The 24,923-nt window shown below is 42.1% G+C and overlaps 1 long non-coding RNA gene across 1 annotated transcript; it reads right to left on the reverse strand.

Moving 5' to 3' along the window:
- Positions 1-2,027: 2,027 nt before the first annotated feature.
- Positions 2,028-24,923, reverse strand: LOC140202714 (uncharacterized). Its single transcript, XR_011887174.1, has 4 exons — positions 24,761-24,923; positions 13,831-13,911; positions 9,305-9,484; positions 2,028-5,469 (listed from the first exon to the last, which is right to left on the reverse strand). It is a non-coding gene; the product is annotated as an uncharacterized lncRNA (long non-coding RNA).

The following is a 24,923-nucleotide window of genomic DNA, read 5'->3' on the forward strand; positions in this document are numbered from 1 at the left end:
ACATTACTGTCACAACAAGAGGACAGCAATTTGTGCTTCCTGTGGGGATGACCAGCTTGTAAAGATGCTGCCTGACAGTGTCAGAGACTGGGACCAATCCTAACCTCCGGTGCTGTTTATGCGGAGTTTGCACGATCCCCCCCCCCACTGTGACATGTGAGTGTTCAGATCTTCTCCCATATGCCAAAGACAAAAAGGTTTCACTCTCTTCACCATCCATGCACCATGGCTGTGTCAGCAGCACACCTAGGCTTTGGGAGGCAGCTTCTTCGTGACCTGTAATCTCCACTGGCTGGCAAGGAAGCAGGTGCTTCAGGAGCATCAGCACCCGCAAATATTCCTTAAAAACGCACACTGACTGGACTTGGAAATGCAATGCTTTGCTGGAGCAGCAAAATCTTGGAACAATGCTTAGGAGTTGCATCAGTGTACAGATAGCAGCGGCTCTGTTGAAGTGTATAAGATTATGAGAGGTCTGATAGGGAATCTGCTGTATAAGTGCTTTCTCCAGTCAGGAACCATAAGATTGGGAAGGTATACAGTCTCAGGGAAAATGAGACATAGAATCAGTGAGTTAGAGTCTTCGAGCTCTTTGCCCACTATCAAATTTTCATCAACATTACAGTCACGGAGTCATAGAAAAGTACAGCACAGAAATAGGCCCTTTGGCCCATCTAGTCTGTGCTGAACCATTTAAATTGCCTACTCCAATCGACCTGCACTGGGACCATAGCCCTCCATAACCCTACCATCCACGTACTTATCCGAACTTCTCTTAAACATTGAAATGGAGCTCACCTGCACCACTTGTGCTGGCTGCTTGTTCCACACCCTCATGATCCTTTGAGTTGAAATGACCTATCTCTTACGTCCTTCACATACATGAGTAAAAATCTTTACCTTATGTCTCCATCTAAATGTGCAATGTGCAATCACAGTAATTTATAATAATTTAGAATAAATAGAACAGTCAATGTAACATTGGAATATGCTCAGATCAGCGTGAGTAAATCAGTCTGATGGCCTGGTGCAAGAAGCTGTCCTGGAGCCTGTTGGTCCTGGCTTTTATGCTGCGGTACCATTTCCCGGATGGTAGCAGCTGGAATAGATTGTGATTGGGGTGACTCGGATCCCCAATGATCCCTTGGGCCCTTTTTTCACATCCGTCTTTGTAAATGTCCTGAAATATGGGAAGTTCTCAACTACAGGTGCGCTGGGCTGTCCACACCACTCTCTGCAGAATCCTGCGATTAAGGGAGGTACAGTTCCCATACCAGGCAGTGATGCAGCCAGTCAGGATGCCCTCTGTAGAAAGTTCTTAGAATTTGGGAACCCATACCAAACTTCCTCAACTGTCTGAGGTGAAAGAGGCACGGTTGTGTCTTTTTCACCACACAGTTGGTGTGTACAGACTAAGTGAGATCCTCGGTGATGTTTATGCTGAGGAGCTTAAAGCTGTTCACCCTCTCAACCCCAGATCCATTGATGTCAATAGGGGCTAGCCTGTCTCCATTCCCCCTGTAGTCCACAACCAGCTCCATTATTTTTGCGACGTTGAGAGAGAGGTTGTTTGCTTGACACCACTGTGTCAGAGAGATAACTTCTTCCCAGTAGGCCACGTCATTATTGTTTGAGATTAGACCAATCAATGTAGTGTCATTGGCAAATTTAATTAGCAGATTGGAGCTGTGGGTGGCGACACAGTCATGGGTATACAGAAAGTAAAGGAGTTTCCCCTCATATTGCTCTTAAACTTTTCACCTTTTAGCCTTAACCTATGTCCTCTAGTTGTAGTCCCACCCAACCTCAATAGAAAACGCCTGCTTGCATTTACCCTATCAATACCCCTCATAATTTTGTATACCTCCATCCAAACTCTTCTCGATCTTCTACATTCCAAGGAATGAAATCCCATTAATCCCACTTACCAGCTATGGAACTCTAGCCTTTTATGCCTTGGATATACAAGTGCTTGTCTAGATACCTTTTAAGATTCAAGATTGTTTAATGTAATTTCCAGTACACAATTGTAAAGGAGAACGAAATAATGTTTCTCCAAATTCCGATGCAGCACAAAAAAAACACAACAAGATAAAGAAGACAATAATAATAAAACACACTATAAATACCTACTGTAGACGATTTGTACGCCCATAAAGGGAGGCTAGGCACGGGAGTGGCTGTACATAGGGTGACTCTGACAGGAAGTGATAAAGTAGTGGTGGTTGGGGATGTGAAGGGATGGGCTAGTTGGTGGATGCATTGTTCAGCCTTACTGCTTGGGGGAAAGTAAGTGTTGGTCCTGGCATGGATGTTATGTCCTAATGGGAGTGGGACCAACAGTCCATGATGTTACTGGCCCTTTTCTGGCACCTTTCTGTATATACTATATGTCCTTGACAGTGGGTAGGCTGGTGCCAGTGATGTGGAGGGCAGTTCTAAAGAGTGAAACTGAAATGAGGAGGAATTTATGGATGGTTGTGAATCTTTGGAATTTTGTACCCATGAGAGGCGTGGATGCTGAGTCTCAAGTACATTCATGCTTTAATAAAAGGTTTCCAAACAACAGAGGGATCACATGATGAGGAGAATTGAGCAAGAAAGTAGAGCTGAAGCCAATAGTCAATAAATATTGAATGCCAGAGATGTTGCATACTCCTGCTCCCAGTTACGTCCAAAAATGCTAAAAAAAAACATAAATGAGGTTGATGTTGAGACCCTGAATATTAATTTTTTTTAAAATGAAGCTTAATTAATGGCAAATGCTTCTGGAAATTGCTGGGGCTTTACCTTGGGAATCGGACCATTGCTGTGATGAAATCTGCATAATCTATCTGACAGTTCCATGAGTTCTGAACAGCGTGTTAATTGAATGAAAATATCTCTTGTGAGTTAAATGCCATTGCTGCAAAATATTTGGAAATGAAAAATGGAGCACATTTTTAGCAGTAATTTTTAAATTCATTGGCGGTGGTGTTGATTCATTATCCCTGAACGTCTGGATCTCTTTCCCTCCTTCTTCCTTTAACAGGCCCCTTTAACCAAGGTTGCAGTCACCCCTCCTAGCATCACCTGAAGTGACTCACTGGGAACCTCTGTTTGATGGTGCTCCTTGGAGCCTCTCGAGGTTTTACCCTATGTTACCTGTAAATTCAGGTTACTGGCACATTTCAAACTCAGATTTATAAAGCCCTTCCTTAACAATGAAAATGCATTATATATCTGCAACACTGCATATCTGTTTGGAATAGAAATCATCTTTGTATACCCATGCTATAATTCATTAGCCTTATATATTCTAGATAATCACATAATATCAATCAAATCTTACTTAAATAGCAATCAACTGAAGCCGCAAAATTTGATAAAAATTGATACTGCTTTGTAATCAATAACTATAATTGATAACCATTTACGTTTCTCTTTTCACATGCTGCTTTCATCAATGAAGAGTGACACTAATTCTGTGGATCCTTTAATATTTTTGCTATTATAGATTTTAATCAACTTTATTTATAATCCACAGATTTAAGGAATACATTCTGGAAAGCCAGCACTTCATCCAAAATGACTTTCCTTTACTGTACTTTATTTCTCAAAGAAGAGCTTGAGCACACATACCCGTCACCAATGAATGGTCAAAGATTAGAGTGATTATACCTGCAGCAGATTAAACTGCATTTACAGTATTGTGCTAAAGTCTTATGCACACTCAGTACATATATACAGTGTATATAGCTAGGGTGGCTAAGACTTCTACACAGTACTGTTATTGTCAACGTGGAGCTGAAAGTGATTTTATAAATCTGGCGGGAGCAGAAGATGTTTGGAAGGTGATGGTGAAGTGTTGTGGGACGGGATGATGGAGAAGAATTGCCGGGGACAGGGAGGGTGGCACTGGACAGACACACCCAGCCTTCAGAACTCAGGCGAGGTCATTTGATTCCAAGCAATTGATTTATTAATCATTACAGAATGTCTCTCTAGTGCTTCCCACTCCTTCCCCCCTCCCTTACCTTTTCTCAACCATGATTCCCCTCTCCCTGCTCCTTTCCCACTCTCAATCCACAATAGAGACCCTTGTTAGAATCAGGTTTATCATCACTCACATATGTCTTGAAATTTGTTTTTTTTTGTGGCAGCAGTACTGTGCAATACATAAGATGACTACAGTACTATACAAGAGTCTTAGGCACCCAAGCTATGTATGTGTGTCGAGGACTTTTGCACAGGACTGTACATGATGAAAGGTTGAACTGTGACTCTCTTTCTCTCTCCAGTCATGTGGAGAACTTCCAGTATTTTCAGTTTTGTTTTATTTAGGCTTGGAAATGATATAAGTCAAGCAATTACTTTCCAGATGTTACATGTTAATCTTAACAAGTGATGGAAAGTCCCTGGTCAGATTTCGCAATGGGTGGAACTTCAACAGAAAAGGCATGCAAACACATTATGAGAGTTACCAGGCCATAAAGCATGGATACATAGAGCACGGATAGTAGATCGGCTGATTGGCAGGAGGCAAAGAGTGGGTTGTCTGCTTGTAGCTGGTGGTGTTTTGCAGGGGTCGGTATTGGGACCACTTCTTTTCACATTATATGTCAATGATTTGAATGACAGAATTGATAGCTTTGTGGCCAAGTTTGTGGAAGATAGGAGGAGGGTCAAGTAGTGCTGAGGAAGCGGGGAGTCTGCAGGACTCGGACAGGTTCTCAGGGATTCTCAGGATCTCAGGGTAGTATATGTTGACATTTACATACTTTGATAATAAATTTTCTTTGAACCTTCAAGTGTGAAATTAAAGGAAGATGGAAAATTTCAACAGTTATTGAAACTGAAAAGAAGACAGAATTAAATTTAATGATATGTGAAGATCTAATTAATATAAAACAAGAGATTAACAGCACACAGTCTGAGTAAGGATGTCCAATTTGAAAACTGGAGGCTACTACTACGTCGATTCAGGCCTAGGGGGCCGGCATCAGGCATGATGACGGACTCTCCACTTCTCCCTCTCCCTCATCAGTGTGTTCAGTTCATCTACATTAGCCGCGCCGCTGTCTTCTAGGAGCGTGTTGACCATAGTCTTGGGAGGGTTCCCAGGGTTCATCCTCCCGTGCTTGGGCTCCCATATGATGATTAGGCTGGCAGGTAGCTCGGGGTGGCATAGACAGTGCCCCGCTAGTTGCAGTCTTCTCACCTCGATTTTAGTGGTGAGCATCGGTAGGTTGTTATAGAACTCGACGTTCGTCATGTGCTGTTACCAACTCACGTCAAGAGCCATCCGGAGCATTCGTGTATAGCAACCATCTAGAGACTTTCGCATCGTCTTAGTGAGCGTCCACGTCTCGCATCCGTACGTGAGAATGGACTCTATGACTGCTATGAAAATCCTCTTTTTAAGCCCTCTGGCCAGGTTCAGGTTCTGGAGGCAATTTGTATCAAACGACTTGCAAGGAGTTCTTCACCCTGTTGAGAAAATTCAGGACATTGTATGATTTATGCACTCATGTCATGGCTAAACCCACTGGATTACAAATAGCTTTAACGTTAGTAGATCAAAGTTATGACAGAGCACGTTACTATTGATGCAGCAGTCTGGTGACTCATGGCTCTCGCAACCTGAGTGTAATCCTGACTTCCGGTGCTGCCTCTGGAGTTCGCACGTTCTCCCTGTCACCTTGTGAGTTTTCTCCAGGTGCTCCTCTGGCCTCCCACATTCCAAAAATGTGAGGCCTGGTAGGTTACTTGGCTGGTGTAAATTGCCTCTAGCACAGTGGTTCCCAACCTGGGGTCTATGGCATTAAAATGTTTCGGAACCTCTGCTCTAGTGTGGTAGAGTCTGGGGGGGGTTGATGGGAACGTGGGGAAAATAAAGTGGATTAGGGCTGGTTTAGTGTAACATTGGGCACTTGCTGCTCGGCACGGATTTGATGGGCTGAAGGTACACAAAGGGAGAGAGAACCCATGAGCACTAAGGGCATGTAGGAGAATGGGGTAACCTGAAATTGGAGAATTCGGTGTGTAACTCAGTGGATTGTAAAATATTGTGGAATAATTTGCTTTTGAGCCCTCTGTGGTGGGGGGAACACTGAGAACAGACAGATTGGTGTGGGCTGAAATGAAATTCAAGAAGGTCATTGCAGGCAGAGCACGGATGCTCTCCACAACAGCCATCAAGTCTAACCTTGGTCTTGCCAATATAAAAGAAGCCACATCCTGAGCTTCATATACCACAGACAAGATAGATACTACTTGGAAAGCCCAGTGTTTAGAAAAAAAGATCATAACATCACTCCTTTCTGAGAATTATTTAATATTATTCTAGATTCTTGCCTTGGCTGGAAAGTATTGCAGCAAATTCTTAAGAATATGTGAAAAGAAATAGAGCAGTTGGACTCTGACCTCTTCATTCTCTCTCCATCTTCCTTGCCCACTCTTTTTTAGAGAAGATCAGTCTAAATAATTGAGTCACTAGTCTGAATTGACAATGGCTGCATGAATCCGTGAAAAATATTCATGTACTGGCTTTCAAATGTACTGGACTGTATTACATTGAAACATAGAAAATAGGTGCAGGAGTAGGCCATTCAGGGATTCATCTTTGAATCTGGATGAGTGTGTTACTGACTGCATTAAAACCTGTGTGGATGAGTGTGTGCCTACAAAGACTTGCTGTACCTTCCCAAACCAAAAGCCGTGGATGAACCAGGAGGTATGTCATCTGCCGAAGGCTAGATCTTTGGCATTCAAGTCTGGCAACTCCAACCTGTACCAGAAAACCAGGTATGATCTGCGGAGGGCTATTTCACGGGCAAAGAGACAATCTCGAACGAGGTTGGAAGCAACATTGGATGCACAGCAACTCTGCAGGGTCTGCAAGACATTACTTCCTACAAAGCAAAACCCAATAGCATGAATGACAGTATGCTTCACTACCAGATGAACTCAATGCCTTCTATGCACGCTTTGAAAGGGAGAACACATCTACAGCTGTGAAGATCCCTGCTGCACCTGATGACCCAGTGATCTCCGTCTCAGAAGCCTATGTTAGACTGTCTTTAAAGAGTGAACCCTCGCAAGGCAGAAGATACTGATGAAGTACCTGGTAAGGCTCTGAAAACCTGTGCCAACCATCTAGTGGAAGTATTCAAAGACGCTTTCAATCTCTCACTGCTATGGGCAGAAGTTCCCACTTGCTACAAAAAGGCAACAATTATACCAGTGCCAAAGAAGAATAATGTGGGCTGCCTTAACGATTATCGCCCGGTAGCACTCACATCGACAGTGATGAAATGGTTATGACTAGACTGAACTCCTGCTTCAGCAAGGACCTGGACCCATTGCAATCTGCCTATTGTCACAATAAGTCAATGGCAGACACGATCTCCATGGCTCTTCACACGGCTTTAGACCACCTAGACAACACAAACACCTATGTCAGGATGCTGATCATCGACTATAGCTCAGCATTTAATACCATCATTCCCACAATCCTATTGAGAAGTTGCAGAACCTGGGCCTCTGTACCTCCCTCTGTAATTGGATCCTCGACTTCCTAACCGGAAGACCACAGTCTGTGTGGATTGGTGATAACATATCCTCCTCGCTGACGATCAACACTGGCCCACCTCAGGGGTGTGTGCTTAGCCCACTGCTCTATTCTCTGCATACACATGACTGTGTGGCTAGGCATAGGCGAATACCATCTACAAATTTGTTGACGATACTACCATTGTTGGTAGGATCTCAGGAGGTGACGAGAGGGTGTACAGGAGTGAGATATGTCAACTAGTGGAGTGGTGCCGCAGCAATAACCTGGGATTCAACGTCAGTAAGCCGAAAGAGCTGATTGTGGACTTCAGAAAGGGTAAGATGAAGGAGCACATACCAATCCTCATAGAGGGATCAGAAGTGGAGAGAGTGAGCAGCTTCAAGTTCCTGGGTGTCAAGCTCTCTGAGGATCTAACCTGGTCCCAACATATTGATGTAGTCATAAAGAAGGCAAGACAGCAGCTGTACTTTATTAGGAGTTTGAAGAGATTTGGCATGTCAACAAATACACTCAAAAACTTCTATAGGAGTACTGTGGAGAGCATTCTGACAGGCTGCATCACCGTCTGGTATGGAGGGGCTACTGCACAGGACCGAAAGACGCTGCAGAAGGTTGTAAATCTAGTCAGCTCCATCTTGGGTATTAACCTAAAAAGTGCCCAGGACATCTTTAGGGAGGAGTGTCTCAGAAAGGCAGTGTCCATTATTAAAGACCTCCAGCACCCAGGACATGCTCTTTTCTCACTGTTACCATCAGGTAGGAGATACAGAAGCCTGAAGGCACACACTCAGTGATTCAGGAACAGCTTCTTCCCCTCTGCCATCTGATTCCTCAATGGACTTTGAAGCTTTGGATACTACCTCACTTATTTTAATATACAGTATTCCTGTTTTTGCACATTTTTAATAATCTATTCAGTACAGTATACATGATTTACTTGTTAATTTATTATGTTTTATTTTATTAATTTTTTTCTCTCTCTCTGCTAGATTATGTATTGCACTGAACTGCTGCTGCTAAGTTAACAAATTTCTCGTCACATGCCGGTGATAATAAACCTGATTCTGATTCAAATCGAGAATGTAATCTATTTATATATTAGGTTAATGTCATGTTGCTATGGAAGGGTAATGCAAGTAAATGTTAAACACAAGAGATTCTGCAGGTGCTGGAAATCCAGAACAGTACACACAAAATGCTGGAGGAATTCAGCAGGTCAGGCAGCATCTATGGAGAGGAATAAGCTGAGAATTTTTCTGGCCGTGATTCTTCAACAGGACTGTCAAGTGATTACAGGCTAATAGGTTGGATAAAGTATAACACTTTGCTTTAAAACTGTTGATATCCCATAGATGTTAGCGTGATTAGCACCTTCCATGATTCTTGGCATAATCTGCCCTAAATACATTACATATTTTGTGAGAAAGATGTACAGTATTCTAAAATGTCACCCTTAAAAATGAAGTGTCATTCTAATAAGAGCCACTAGGGGGTGCAGGAGCTTCAGATATTTAAACAGGTGGCCAAGATCACATTCACTGTCGCTGTGATACTTTTGGAGGGCATCCATAATTTAAGGACAGTGCAAGAGGCATGTCGATCCAACAGTGCAGGATGAATTCTGCAGGTCCAGGGGATAAAGTTGATCTTAGTCAGCTGTGCAAGTACCAACATACTTTAAACTGTATCCAGTTAATGAAAACAATATAAAATAGTTGTTGATTTGCCTTCAGTTTATATAGTCTTTACCTTCCAGTTTACTGGTGTCTACATTCAACCGATCACCCCCTGTAATATTTTACATGCAGAGAGCGAAGTCACCACTTGGCACATCTTCCTCCCTCCTCCACTTTCAGCATTCCAATGTATCATTCCCTCTGTGACTCTCTCATTCGCTTCCTTCATCTCCATCTTCACTCACACCCCTTTCTGGGGAAAAGATAGATTGGATATCTCACTGCGGATCACTAGGGAACATAATTAACCAGATCTCCAAAGATGTGTAAACTTATTAAACAACCTGCAACGTATAGCTGTGAGAAACACTGACGTGAACCAGCCTTCAGAAGAAAGAGCAGGAGGATGACTCTGAGGAGTGGGTGGGGGGGGTGGGGAGAGTTAGGTGAGTAGGTGGAGGAGTGCAGTAAGACTTGTGAAGGACATTAACACCACCCAGCTTTGTTAGGACCAGCAACCTCTTTCAGAGGCATGTCAGAAAGGCTATATTGGGAAGGCACGGTAATGTAGCAGTTAGCGCCGTGCTTTACAGCAGAGGTGGGAATCCATTGGGGTTCAATTCCCACAGGAAGGAGTTTGTACATTTCCCCTGTGACCAAGTGTGTTTCCTCCGGGAGCCCTGGTTTCCTCCCACATTCCAAAGACAAACGAGTTAGGCCCAGTGAGTTCTGGGCATGCTATATTAGCACTGGAAGCGTGGCAACAATTGTGGGCTGCTCAGCAAATCTTCACTGATTTGATTTGATGCAAATATGATGCATTTCACTGTATGTTTTGATGTACAAATATGTGACAAATAAAGCCAATCTTTAACCTTTATTATTTAGGTCTATATACATCTTTAGACTATATAATTCTATTTATTGATCTGCAGCTGAAAAACATTACTATTTCCAGGAATGCAGTCAGCAGGCACTTATTCCATTGGCTGTTTTAGTGAGGATGTATGTTCCTCCCCTACTTTAACAATCTCCACTTCAGAGTAACACAAGCATACCAGCCACTGCTTCCTCCAACCGCTCTACTGGCTCGACCTGACCCCCATCTAGATTAAGCCACTGGAAGAAGCAAGTGTTACACAGGGTTGATATTTATTGCTTATTTATTTATTATTATTATTATTTTCTTTCTCTTTGGTATTTGCAGTTTGTTGTCCTCTGCACATTGGCTATTTGTCAGCCCTGTTGGGTGCAGCCTTTCATTTTATGGCTCTTGGATTTACTGAGTATGCCCATAATGAAATGAATCTCAGGGTTGTATATGGTGACATATATGTCCTTCAATAATAGACTTTTGACTTTGAAATTTGAATTATTAATCATAAGGTTTGCCAACTTTAATCGCTATTAGAAGGTCAATTCTATGATTCTAATAAAAAGTCAGTTCTGTGAAGCCTTTTACTCCACTTTATGGGCCAAATAAATACATACTAGAGCACAAGTAGGCAGCTGCGTTTCTTTAAGCTTGACATCATGCTAATGGAGCATTCCAGCGTTCCCCACATATCCAAAGATCTTTTTCCGCTGAGTTGCTGAAGGGTTTACATCATGAGATAGTTCAATACAGGCGTATTTAATCGTTAGGCAAGTTTGGCTTATTTCATTCACCTTGAAGCTGGGTCTTTGTCTACTCATTGCAGAGATCCTGAGATGGGGGCTTAGAGTAATGTTCATCACCCAGAGCTCCATTAAGTATCCAATCACCTTATAACCACTATAGAACTGGGTGGTCCTATCCGCTCTGAGCACCACAATGATATGTCATGAATTCACCTTGTGTCAGTCTCACCATGTGTTATATTGTTCCACTATTTTTCAACTCTTTATGACCTCTCGCCCAAGTGGTACTGCTCGGGGTTGCAGTGAATTAAGACCATAAGACATAGGAGCAAAAGTAGGCCATTCGGCCCATCAAGTCTGCTCCACCATTCAATCATGGGCTGATCCAATTCTTCCGGTCATCCCCACTCCCCTGCTTTCACCCCATACCCCTTGATGCCCTGGCTGATCAAGAACCTACCTATCTCGGCCTTAAATACACCCAACAGCATTTGGATTATTAACTCCTAGGATTAACTCCTGCCCGAGCAAGGTGCTGGACCCACTGCAGTTTGCCTACTGCCACAATGGGTCTGCAGCAGAGGCAACCTCACTGGCTCTCTCGGCCTTGGATCACCTGGTCAGCAGCAATACTTATGTCAGGTGGCTGATCATTGATTATAGCTCAGTATTCAATACAATCCTTCCCTTAATTCTAAACTACAGTATACACTTCAAAGCCTGGGACTTGGCACCTCCCTCCGCAAATGGTTCTTTGACTTCCTCACTGGAAGACTACAGTCAATACAGATGGATAACAACACCAATGACATTCATCACCGGTGCACCTCAAGGATACATGCCGGTCCGCTGCTCTAGTCTCTACACTCACAACTGTGTGGCTAGGTGGAGCTCAAACATTCACCACTGTTGCTGGCCAAATCTCAGCTGGTGAGGAAGAGACGTACAAGGAGTGAGGAAGATTGGCAGGTTGGGTGGTGTTGCCATAGCAACCTTGCACCCGATGTCAGTAAGACCAACAAATTGATTGTGGACTTCAGGAAGGGGAAGTTGGGAAAACACACCCCAGTCCTCATCGATGGGTCAGTGGTGGAGAGAGTGGGCAGCTTCACGTTCCTGGGCATCAGTATCTCTGAAGATCTATCCTGGTCCAACATACTGATGCACCCTTGAGGAAGGCACATCAGCAGCTGTACTTTGTTGGGAGTTTAAGAAGATTTGGCATGTCACCAAAGACTCCAGCAAATATCTACAGGTGTGCAGTACAGAGCGTTCTGATTGGCTGCATCACCACAGGATGGAGAGGGGCTGCAGAGGGGGTTGTGAGCTCAGTCAGCTACACCATGTGCACAAGCCTCCCCGCCTTCAAGAACACCTTCAAAAGTCCGTGCCTCAGGAAGGTGGCAACCCTCATTAAGGATCCTCATCATCTGGGACACGCCCCTTTCCCATTACTACTGTCAGAGAGGAAGTACAGAGCTCAAGGACATACACGCAATGTTTTAGGAACAGCATCTTCCCCTCTGCCATCAGATTTCGGAACAGTCCATGAACCCATGAGCAATACCCCGTATTCCTCTTTTGTGTTGTCTATCTTATTGTAACTTATTGTAGCTTCTTACAAGAGATTGATAGGTATCTGAGCAGCCAGGGCATCAAAGGTTATGGTGAGAAGGCGGGGGAGTGGGACTAAATGGGAGAATGGATCAGCTCATGATAAAATGGCAGAGCAGACTCGATGGGCCGAATGGCCGACTTTTGCTCCTTTGCCTTGTCTTATGGTCTTTATGCCCTGCACTGTACTGCTGCAACAAAAAAACACATTTGACGTTTGTCAGTGGTAATGTAGATGATTCCGATTCTGATAATGCATTTGTGGGCCTGCTTACTCTTAATCTGTGGATCTATAAAACTATCTTTGAATCGCTCCAGAACTTTCTTTAAACATGATAGCATTACATTCACACTGAACACATCCCACCTCTCCCGGAAGTTCCAGGTGTCTCCCGCATATTGGTAGCGGCTCCCTGATGCCCGCAAGTTATATACAACAACCCGGAAATCGATTTTTTGAGAGCGTGAGCGCGCGAGAGAGAGAGAGAGAGCACAAGAGAGAGAGCAAGAGAGAGTGCAAGAGCGAGAGAGACCACCATGGCAGAGTGTTCCAAAAAAATATATAAAACGTACTTCACCCCAGACTACACTAAAGTGTACCCCTGCCTAATAGGGGTCAAAAATAATGACAGTGTTGCTCGCTGCACTGTTTGCAACAGTGACTTTCTATTGCCCATGGTGGGTTAAAATGTAAAAGACATGTTGAGGTGAGTTTAACAGGTGTCATTTGTTCATTAGCATAGCTAACGTTATTTAAACTAGCTGGCTAGCTGCTAAGGAGCTACTCTATTGCAGACATCCCACCTCTCCTGAAGTTTAGGGAGTCTCCCGCAAATTGATGGTGCTACCTCCCTGAAATGAATTTTTACAGGGTCTGCACATGTCAATCTCTTGCTAGCAACATTAGTCAATTTGTGTGTCAGGTGCTATGAACTGTAGTTCTGTTGTGGGTTTTATTTGCTTTTTATGGAAGAATTTCTTTAGAGTTTGACCAGAATATGTTCCCAGTTTCAATGTCAGTATCAGAGACACTTTATTAAAACTCTCAGTAAGTGCTGTATGTCCCTGCCCATTTTCATATCCAGGACAACAACAACACAATAACCCTGCTGTAGGTTCTGTGGGTGTCTGCTATAAATATTTCTCTTCCAGTTGACTCCTTGTTGTCACTATTCTGAGTTATAATTATCATTTTAGGTTTGCAGATGGAGGTGATTGCTCTTGTTTTCTGCACTCAAAGCATCTTATTACACTGGACTGAAACACTTGTGCCAAATGACTCCCATTAATATGGTGACAGCTTCTTCCAGCAGACTCACATTCCCAGCGTGGCTCAGCTCTTTCACCATCTTTCTTAACACTTACCATTTGCTTCCATGTTCCATGCCAGCTGAAAACCTTCTGCATTTCTCGAAGCCAATTCCAATGATGTAACAATCTTTGTACCTGTTCAAGCATTATTAATAGACTGGATTTTAATTTACAGTAGGTGTGGTCATGTTAGTTTACATATCTCACAGAGCGTGACTCAGAAATACATTGAAGTTACAATGCTTGATGGACCCTTCAGAATGACTACGCGATTGTTGATCATTTCTCCTAACCTCAGATTATATTCTCCAGACTTTGCACTTCTCACAATTTCCAACACACTGGTTGAGATAACTTAGTGACATTTTTAATTATTGCATTTCATATTATTTCATTTAGAGCATAAAACTATAAAACATAGGAGCAGAATAGGCTAATTGGCCCATCAAGTCAGCTCTTCCATTCAATCATGGCTAATCATTTTTCCCTCCTCAGCCCCACTCCCTGGCCTTCTCCCAGAAACCTTTGCTGCTGTGTCCAATCAAGAACTGATCGATCTCTGCCTTAAATATATCCAACAACCTGGCCTTCACAGCTGTCTGTAGTAACAAATTCACCACCATCTGGCTAAAGAAATTTCTCCACATCTCTGTTTTAAATGGATGCTCCTCTATCCTGAGGCTGTGCCCTCTTGTCCTAGACTCTCCCAACATTGGAAACAACCTTTCCATATCAACTCTGTCTAGGCCTTTTAGAATTCAAAAGGTTTCATTGAGATCCCCCCTCATCTTCTAATTTCCAGCCAGTATAGACACAGAGCTATCAAACGTTCCTAGTATGATAACCCTTTCATTCCTAGAATCAACCTTGTGAACCTCCTCTTGACCCTCTCCAATGCCAGCACATCTTTTCTTAGATGAGAAGCCCAAACCTGTTCACAATACTCAAGGTGAGGCCTCACTAGTGCCTTATAAAGCCTCAGCATCACATCCCTGCTCCTGTATTCTAGACCTCTTGAAATGAATGCTAACATTGCATTTGCCTTCCTCACCACCAATTCAACCTGCAAGTTAACCTTTACGGTGTTCTGCACAAGGTCTCCCAAGTCCCTTTGCATTTCAGATTTTTGGTTTTTCTCCCCATTTGGAAATAGTCCACACATTTATTTCTACTACCAAAGAGCATGAACGTGCATGCATTTTCCAACATTGTATTTCATTTGCCACTTTCTTGCCCTTTCTTGTCCTTCTGCAGTCTATCTGTTTCCTAAACACTACCTGCCCCTCCGCCAATATTCATATCATCTTCAGACTTGGCAACAAGGCCATCTATTCCAATATTTAAACCATTGATATACGGCATAAAAAGAAATGGTCCCAACACCGACCTCTGTGTAACACCACTAGTCCCTGGCAGCCGATCAGAAAAGTATCCTTCTTTTCCCACTCACTGCCTCCTACCAATCAGACAATACTCTAACCATGCAGTAACTTGCCTGTAGTGTCATGGGGTCTTAACTTGATAAGCAGTCTCGTGTGTGGCACCTTGTCAAAGGCCTTCTGAAAGTCCAAATATAAAGCATCCACTGAAATCCCTTTATCTATTTTACTTGTAATTTCTTCAAGGAATTCCAACAAGTTCATCAGGCAAGATTTTCCTTTAAGGAAACCATGCTGACTTTGTCCTGTTTTGTCCTGTGTCAACAAGTACTCCATAACCTCATCCTTAACAATTGACTCCAACATCTTCCCAACCACTGAGGTCAGGCTAACTGGTCTATAATTTCCTTTCTGCTGCCTTCCTCTGTCCTCTGGCACCATGCCAGAGTCCAATAGTTTTTCAAAGATCATTACTAATGCCTCCACAATCTCTAATGCTACCTCTTTCAGAACCCTAGGGTGCAATTTATCTGGTCCAGGTGACTTATGTACCCTTTCTGAGTACTTTCTACCTTGTAATAGTAACTGCACTCTCTTCTCTTCCATCAAGCACTACAACAACGGGCACACTGCTAGTGTCTTTCACAATGAGAACTGATGCAAAGTACTAATTTAGTTCATCTGCCATCTCCTTGTCTCCTTTTATTATTTCTCCAGCCTCATTTTCTAGTGGTCCTATATCCACTCTCATCTCTCTTTTATTTTTTACATACTTGAAAAAGCTTTAACTATCTGTAGGGTTTTAAAACCTTCCCAATCCTCTGTCTTCCCACTAATTTTTGCTTTGTTGTGTGCCTTCTCTTTTGCTTTGACATGAACTTTGACTTTCTTTGTCAGTCACCTTCCTCATTTTCTCCAGAAACTCATGCCATTGCTGCTCTGCTGTCATCCCTTCCAGCATTTCTTTCCAGTTTACTATGGCCAATTCCTCCCTCATGCCACTGTAATTTCCTTTACTCCACTGACATGCCGTTATGTGAGACTTCATTTTCTCTCTATGAAATTTCAAATTGAACTCAATCATATTGTGATCACTGGTTCCTAAGGGTTCTTTTACCTTAAGCTCCTTAATCACCTCCGGTTCATTATGTAACACCCAATCCAGTATAGCTGATGCCCTAGTAGGCTCACTGACAAACTGCTCTAAAAGGTCATCTCATAACCATTCATCCAGCTCACTCCCTTAACCCAGGCAACCTGTTCATATTCCATACCTTCACAGTATGGTCCGGGTCAGTTTTGACCCGGCCCAAGAATCCCCTCATAACAAGTGTCTATACCAAATTTTGAACCTCAGATCTATTTAGAATGTATAAATAGCCTATCTGACATTAATAAATGGGTGATCAATCCTGAATTAATGTTTCAGAGATGTAAAATCCATTTCAATAGATACGGGTCAAATATGACCCGGAACAGCCTCAATGAACAAAAATTTGTAGCACCTGTACAAAAATATAAAATCTTTAAGTATTTTCATTTTTGTGCATTTTGGGTCACTTTAGGAAAAGTCATCAAATTTCAGCTTTAAGAAATGGCATTTAGGGTGTTTTTACAGCTGCCAAATGTCAAAACAGGCCAAATTTGACCCGAACAGTATGTAAGGGTTAAGATCTGTTACCACCTGATTTTCCCCATTTACCTGCAGGTTAAATTCTCCCATGATTATCATAACATTGCCCTTTTGACATGCCTTTTCGATTTCCTGTTGTAGTCTCTGGCTCACATCCCAGCTATTGTTGGGAATCCTGTATATAATTGCCATCAGGATCCTTTTACTCTTGTAGTTTCTAATAACTCAACCCACAAGGATTCAATGTCTTCCGATCCCATGTCGCATCTTTCTACTGATTTGATTCCACGCTTTACCAGCAAAGCCACACCACCCCCTCTGCCTACCTTCCTATCCCTCCAATACATACCTCTCCCATTAACTGAGATACAGATCTTTTCACAGGTGAAGCGTATGTTTGGCCATGTTGTAAGCGTATCAGATAACATTTCTACCAATAGATCACTTTCTTAAGATCATTCTAAATCTTTCACTCTCCCCCTCTTATGCTCTTCATGGACATCTCCATTTCTTCAATGTGTAAATTGAAAGTCTCCCTCTAAGGTTACCAAGTCCTGATGAATGGTCTTGGCCTGAAACATCAACTAGTTTTTCATTTCCATTGATGCTGCCTGACCTGCTGAGTTCTTTCAGTATTTTGTGTGTGTTGCTTTCAGTCTTAACTGGCTTGAATCTGAGCTGCCACACAACGTTGGTTTCCACTTCAGCAATTACCAGGCTAAACCCTTGTCCCCAACAAATTCACAGTGCTACCTTTTCCGGTTCTACTCATTCGCATGCTTTCATTACTGACTGTCTATGATTAACCATGAGTTTCTCAGATTGCGCCCATGGTTCCTCAACAACTCTTCTAGACACTCATGATCTTGTGTCATTCCTTGTCATCATTGTAAAACATGGATTCATAGCGATCAATAAAGTGCATTACAGCATGTGCAGAATAATACTTGAGAAACTAATAGAGTGTGCCTAGTTTTTTCATTGTTTCCTCTCCCGCTGTGCACATGAGCTTAATACATGCAAAGCAACATGTCAAGAACGATGTAACACAAATTTACATATTCCTCAATTTGCCTCCAGTTTAGTGCACCTTGTCTGTCATTTTATTGTGTTCAGAGCAGATTATTTTAGAAAAACAATCCAAAAATTGAAAATGACACTCAGAGGAACATCTCATAATCATTGCAGTCTTGTTATCTTGAAAGTTATTGTCATACTCTAAAATGCAAATACATTTGGATTGAACTTTACACTAAAAGAAGGAGCCTGACTGATATACAGGGACAAAACTATTTTTGCAATTCGTGTTTCGAATAACTGTGAATTTTGTAACTGTATAAAACTGTGCAGCTCCATGCATTTTCCATCTATTATTAGATTAGATTATGAGGACACTCAGTCCTCGTTTATTGTCATTTAGAAATGCATGCATGCATTAAGAAATGATACAATGTTCCTCCAGAGTGATATCGCAAAAAAAAACAGGACAAACCAAAGACTAACACTGACAAGACCACATAATTATAACGTATAGTTACAGCAGTGCAAAGCAATACCATAATTTGATAAAGAGCAGACTATGGGAACGGTAAAAAAAAGTCTCAAGGTTCCGATCGACTCCCGATAGTCGCCGATAGCAGGCGGCAGAAGGGAGAAACTCTCTCTGCCATAAACCTCCAGGCACCGACAACTGTTGATGCATTGGAAGCACCCGACCACAGCCGACCCTAAGTCCGTCCAAAAACTTCGAGCCTCCGACCAGCCCTTTGACACCAATCACCGAGCACCGTCTCTGCCGAGCGCCTCAACCCCGTCCCGGCTGCCGAGCAAAAGCAAAGCCAAGGATTCAGGGCCTTCCCCTCCGGAGATTCTGGTTCACACAGTAACAGCGGCAGCAAAAAGGGCATTTCAGAAGTTTCTCCAGATGTTCCTCCATTCTCTCACATCTGTCTCCATCAAATCAAGATTGTGCACGGCACCCTACTTGACAGATTACAGATGTCATTCACTGGAGTGGCCGTGCAAGCTGCGTCGCGCCGCCATCTTCTCCTCCTCCGAGTGAACCACTTCTTGAGCCCCACTGCCTGCATCATTTCTTTCAATAGATTTTAACTCTGAGTGTCCATTTCATAAACCTCCCAATTTTTTATTCCCAGTGATTTCAATGCTTGCTACTGAGCTGATTCTTGAATGCTTCTGCACTATATTCATTTCTAAAGTTAGAATAGATTTACTGTTCCTGCGGACCTTTAACTAGGAATTAACTCTTTGAAAACTGGAAGCAAGAGACTTGATGGTGAAATTTTACTTTATTAGGTGCTATGTTATTGGCCATTTCTCTTCCAGGTTTCCTTCTGTACAAACCATGTGTGATGCTCATTCCCAGTCCAACATTATCCACTAAGTGGCTGGCTGAGTGTGAAAGGCTGTTAAAATCACCCAACAATTGTAACTGCTATTAACCTGCCCATTGTAAATGGTACAAAATATTAACTCTGTTGAAAATATCAACATTCAAGAATTTCAGTCAGAGCTTGGAAGGCTCTTAGCATTCTTGAGCAAGTCTGGGACACTTTGCTGTATGTGCCAATGAGTCTCAACAATGGTTTCATTTGGCTAAATAACTTTTTGTTTTCTGTTGCACAGTTGTAGCTTGACTGTTCCTTCAGCTCATCTTTTTTCCTTTGTCCTTAAAATCATGGCAATTTCAACATTATGTTTGGATGTGGTAATATTTCTGAAACAATAAACATATTCCACTTCGACTGTTGATGTGACTGTACTGAAAATTAATATGAACTACTCTGCAAGTCTGCTTTATCATTCATGGCAATATTTTAGTTGCATAAGATACGCACAGTAGAAGCACTCTATTTCCATGAAAATACTCATCAACAATATGGCTGGTTGAAGTATTTTCTTCATAGCATCTTGGAATTACAAACAATATATAATGTTTCTATCATGCTGACAACTTCTAAAGAACTAAAGAATTAACCCCACTCCTCTACTCTCATCATAACCCCATGTTTTCCCAGTTCTTGCATGTTTTCCAAGTACTTTTTTGACATTTATAAGCTTCTTCCTCCTTTTCAAGCTTTGGAATCCTGATCAAAAGAAATCATGGTGTGAAATAATCTACCCTCATCTCCCTGTTCTTTCTTTTCTAAAATTAAATATAAAAGTTGCAGTATCAATCTCTATGTCAGTGCACAATCACTCACTAATACAAATTTCCATGTGTACATAAGCAGTTCGCAATAACATTTATAATGAAAATGCTAAATGATTAAATTACATTGGCATTGTCTGGCCAGCTGTCAGCTACCCTCTAATCTGTTTCACGTGAAGGCAGCAATTAATTCAGGCATCCTGACTGTGATATTGTTTTAAGATTGATTAGTATATAATTGATTCAGCTGTGGTCAGGAGATATATCAAATACACTTCTCCAACTCACATGGAAGTCTAAAGCTGAAGAATTACTTGTTTTTAGGACAGTCTGTAATTATTCCTTTAGTACTGATGGTTACGCCACTTCACACCAAAGCTACGGTATATATTGATCCAAAACCATACAGCACCACTGTTCTTGATAACTGAAGCAGGCCTGTGCCTGGGTTGCCCAGAAGACAGAACAAATGAAAATGGCAGAAGACAGATCTGGGAGGAAATGGGACAATGCATACACTGCTACCATCTTCTTGGCAAAGTTAATATATTCCTGGTGGAAACTGGGAAGATTCTTGGAGATGCCTAGAATACAGTTACTAGTGACAAACTTGCCAAAGCTATGAACAAAAAAAAAAATCTCGTGAGAATTATCATTCCTGAGACAGAGACACTGCAGGTGACAAAAAAGATGACAGATATCCTTTAACATTAACTGCTTGTCCTGCCACAGATGCTGCTTGACCTCGACCCTGAGTTTTTTTTTAGCATTTTCTGTTTTTTTTTTGCCTTACTGTAGTTTTCCAGTCAATCATCTGGTTGCTAAAAGGTTATGTCTCAGCTGTTCCATAATGAAAGCTATTTTGTTTGTGCAGGTGGATTTTGACCTTCACTATATAACCTTTGATAATATACAGTTAGAAGACAATAAGACTGAACAAAAGCAGCATAAAACTTATAGGCAGCACTGTATGCTGACAGCAAAACAATGAGAAGCAGTTCCTTCCAAAGACAAACAGCCACTTAATTGTAAGTATTAGTATACCTGATTTATTATTAATACTGTACTGTAATATTATGTTATAATTAGTAGAATTTTTTGTTTTTTCAGTAGTTTGAGGTTAAATGGCAGGTTTACCATACATTTCTCTGTCTTACAATAATTTCACTTAATGAAGACTTGGGTGGGTGCTTGGTTAGAGCCCTGCCTCCCAGTTTTCAAAAGTCGGCACTCCATATTGAGGCAATGGAAAACTCGGCTAACGTTACCAGATGTTCAATTTTTTTGGATGAGATACTTAACTGGATGGCCTTGTATCCCCTTTCAGGCAAACATAAACAAGAGTTGTCATCTTCTGGTCAAATGGCATGATTAGAACCAAACTGCTGCCTTGTTAATGCCAAGACAATGAAGAACAAGTTCACAACACTTCAAAGTTCATAGTATATGAGCTGTACTCGGATCACTGATTTAATAATTCAGATATACAGTGGTCTATTTTTTAAGATTCTGTCTGGTGACATGTGGAGTCCTCAGGCCTGTTCCTACATTCAGACAAATACAAGTTTGCATTTAAAAAATGCAGCCAATTTCATTGCATGTTTGTGAGTTGATGACTACATCCACACGGTGTGCCCATATTTACATCAGGGAAACTAGTAACGACCAGACAGATGAAACATCTACTGTAATATAAGCTCATAACACAGTTTAAGAGTTCTCATGGCTTTCAATCACAGTCATGGTGTGTTGGTGTCTCTTGTCTGCCACGTAATTTGTGAAATTCCCTATCTGATAACTGACAAATCATCTTGCCTAATGATATTATTGTAGTGAACACAGCAAGGAGGTGGGCTACATAATATATACAACACAAATGCAGGCTGCTTGGTGGGGTTTCCCCAAGACTATCAGCAGGATTTTCTGTTCACTTCTCTGTCACGTTTATTTAATCTCTCCTTACAAGTATATAATCTTACATAACATTACTCTCAATGTTTTTTCTGATAGGAATGTAGTACATGCAAATTGGGTATGAAGAATAATAGTTGTTTAACAGAGTCAGCCTTTAGGAAGTGCTTCATAAAGTTCCTGAAAGACATTCTGTTTGGAGCCATTGTGTAAAGAGGACAAACCTTGTTTTAAATTCTTTGTGTTTTGTGTATTTGTCCATAGACCGCAAATCTGTTTCATTGGAGATTAGGAATTCATTGAGAATCCACATCCTCTAATAGAACTATTCTTCTTTTCAAATGGACAGTTGCCATTCGGATGAAGGGACTTGTGAATCCTGCACCAGCTCCAACTTTGTACAGCATCCAAGGGTAGGTTCCACAGCACGAGTGCTGAGGAAATCTACTAAGTTCCTGCCGCACTCTGTGGTGAGGCTGAACCGGGAAATCACTATCAGAACCCCACCAACAATAAATATTTTTTTAAAGCAAAGTAAACAAAAGAGCTTTTATTTAACTAATAGGTAAAAGAGCATAAGGCAGGCGAGCAGCTATAATCCAAATATCACAGGAATTAGTGCACTGTTTTTTAACAGTTGCATTTGCTGCAATTCTACAGCCCGTGACCTACTTTATCACAAAGCGCTCACCACTCAGATACTTGCTGTTTACCGTTCACTGTCTGCTTCAGCATTGCTAGTGCATGGACTGTGGACATATGTTTGTATTTTAACATGTCACACCACAGTAAACAAATCAAAAATTACCACAACTAGTTATGGATGTTTCCACTGACAGAAAAAGGGGCATATATTTTATAATATATATAAAGCCTTAGAACATAGAGCACTGCACAGTAAAGACCCTTTGGCCCATGACCTTATTACCTACTCTAAGAGCAAACTAACTCTTCCCTCCTACATCGCCCTCCATTTACCTATCATCCATTTGCCTAAGAGTTCTTAAATGCCCCTAATGTATCTGCCTCTACCACCATCCCAGCAAGTCATTCCACGCACTCACCACTCTCTATGTAAAAAAAATTGTACCTCTGTTAAGACACCTCTCATTCACCTTCACTCCAAAGGGCAAAGCCCTCACTCACTCAACCTATCTTCATAAGAAATGCTCTCAATTCCAGGCAGCACCTAGTAACTCTCCTCTGCACCCTCTCTAAAGCTTCCACCTCCTTCCCACGATGAGCCCAGAACTGAGCACAGCATTCCAGGTGTGATCTGAGCAAAGTTTGTTACATTACCTTGCAGCTCTTGAACTCGATCCCTCCAGTGCATCACGTGCCTTCCTAAAAGCTTACGCGGCAACTTTAACGGACCTATGGATGTGGGCCCCAAGGTCCCTCTCTTCCTCCGCACTGCTAAGAACCCCGCCATCAAATTGACCTTCACACTTTACCAGGTTGAACTTTATCTGCCACTCCTCAGCGCAGCTCTGCGTTCCGTTAATGTCCTGTCGTAACCTACGACAACCTTCCACACTACCCACAGCACCAACTTTTGTGTCATCTGCAAACTTACTAACCCACCCTTCCACTTCTTCATCCCAGTCATGTATAAGAATCATAAAGAGCAGGGGCCCCAGAACAGATCCCTGTTGAACACCACAAATCACTGGCCTCCAGGCAGAACACACTACATCTACACCACCTTCTACCTTTAGTGGGCAAGCCAATTCTGTATCTTATTTCAATAGAATTTGGGTATTGGATGATTATTTTAACATATTCCATTTTTCTGGTTCTAGAGTTTATGCTTCTTTGGAGATAATGTCAGTCCAGACACCTATTTATCCTCGCAAACACGAGGAAATCTGCAGATGCTGGAAATTCAAGCAACACACACAAAATGCTGGAGGAACGCAGCAGGCCAGGCAGCATCTATCGAAAGAGGTACAGTCGACGTTTTGGGCCGAGACCCTTCATCAGGACTAACTGAAGGAAGAGATGGTAAGAGATCTGAAAGTGGGAGAGGGAGGGGGAGATCCAAAATGATAGGAGAAGACAGGAGGGGGAGGGATGGAGCCAAGAGCTGGACAGGTGATTGGCAAAAGGGATACGAGGCTGGAGAAGGGGACGGAAGGCCTAGAGAGGAAGAAAGGGGGAGGGGAGCCAAGAGGAAGATGGAGAGCAGGCAAGGAGTTACAATGAGAGGGACAGAGGGAGAAAAAAGAGAGAGAGAAAAAAAAGGGAAAAATAATAAATAATAAATAAATAAATAAATAAGGGATGGAGTACGAAGGGGATGTGGGGCATTAACGGAATTTAGAGAAGTCAATGCTCATGCCATCAGGTTGGAGGCTACCCAGACAGAATATAAGGTGTTGTTCCTCCAACCTGAGTGTGGCTTCTTCTTGACAGTAGAGGAGGCCGTGTATAGACATATCAGAATGGGAATGGGACATGGAATTATAATGTGTGGCCACTGGGAGATCCTGCTTTCTCTGGCAGACAGAGCATAGGTGTTCAGCGAAACGATCTCCCAGTCTGCGTCGGGTCTCTTACACTCATGGTTCAGCTGAAGACAGTGCTCATGCAAACAAGTGAAAACCTGCAGATGCTGGAACTCTAAGCAAACCTGCTGAAGGTTTCAGCCCGAAACATGAACTATACATTGCTTATACATTCCATTTACTGGATTAAGGAAACTGATGTAACAAAACAAAACATACTGTCAACTAGGAAAAAATGGTAGAATAGGGACACTTAATGGAATGAGATATTTTACTGAAATTAACTCTGCCTTGAAGGTCAGCCATCCAAGGCTGTCTTAACTTGAAGACAAGTGATTGTTGCTTACCTCTTTCAGAAACAGGTTTATTATCACTGACTTACATGGCATGAAACTTCAAACAAGAGAAAATCTGCAGATGCTGGAAATCCAAGCAACACGCACAAAATGTTGGAGGAACTCAGCAGGCCAGGCAGCATCTACGGAAAAGAGTACAGTTGACATTTTGGGCCGAGATTCTTCATCGGGACTGAAATTTATGTTTTG

This window comes from Mobula birostris, chromosome 9 (genome assembly GCF_030028105.1).
Source record: "Mobula birostris isolate sMobBir1 chromosome 9, sMobBir1.hap1, whole genome shotgun sequence".
Classification (NCBI taxonomy): domain Eukaryota; kingdom Metazoa; phylum Chordata; class Chondrichthyes; order Myliobatiformes; family Myliobatidae; genus Mobula; species Mobula birostris.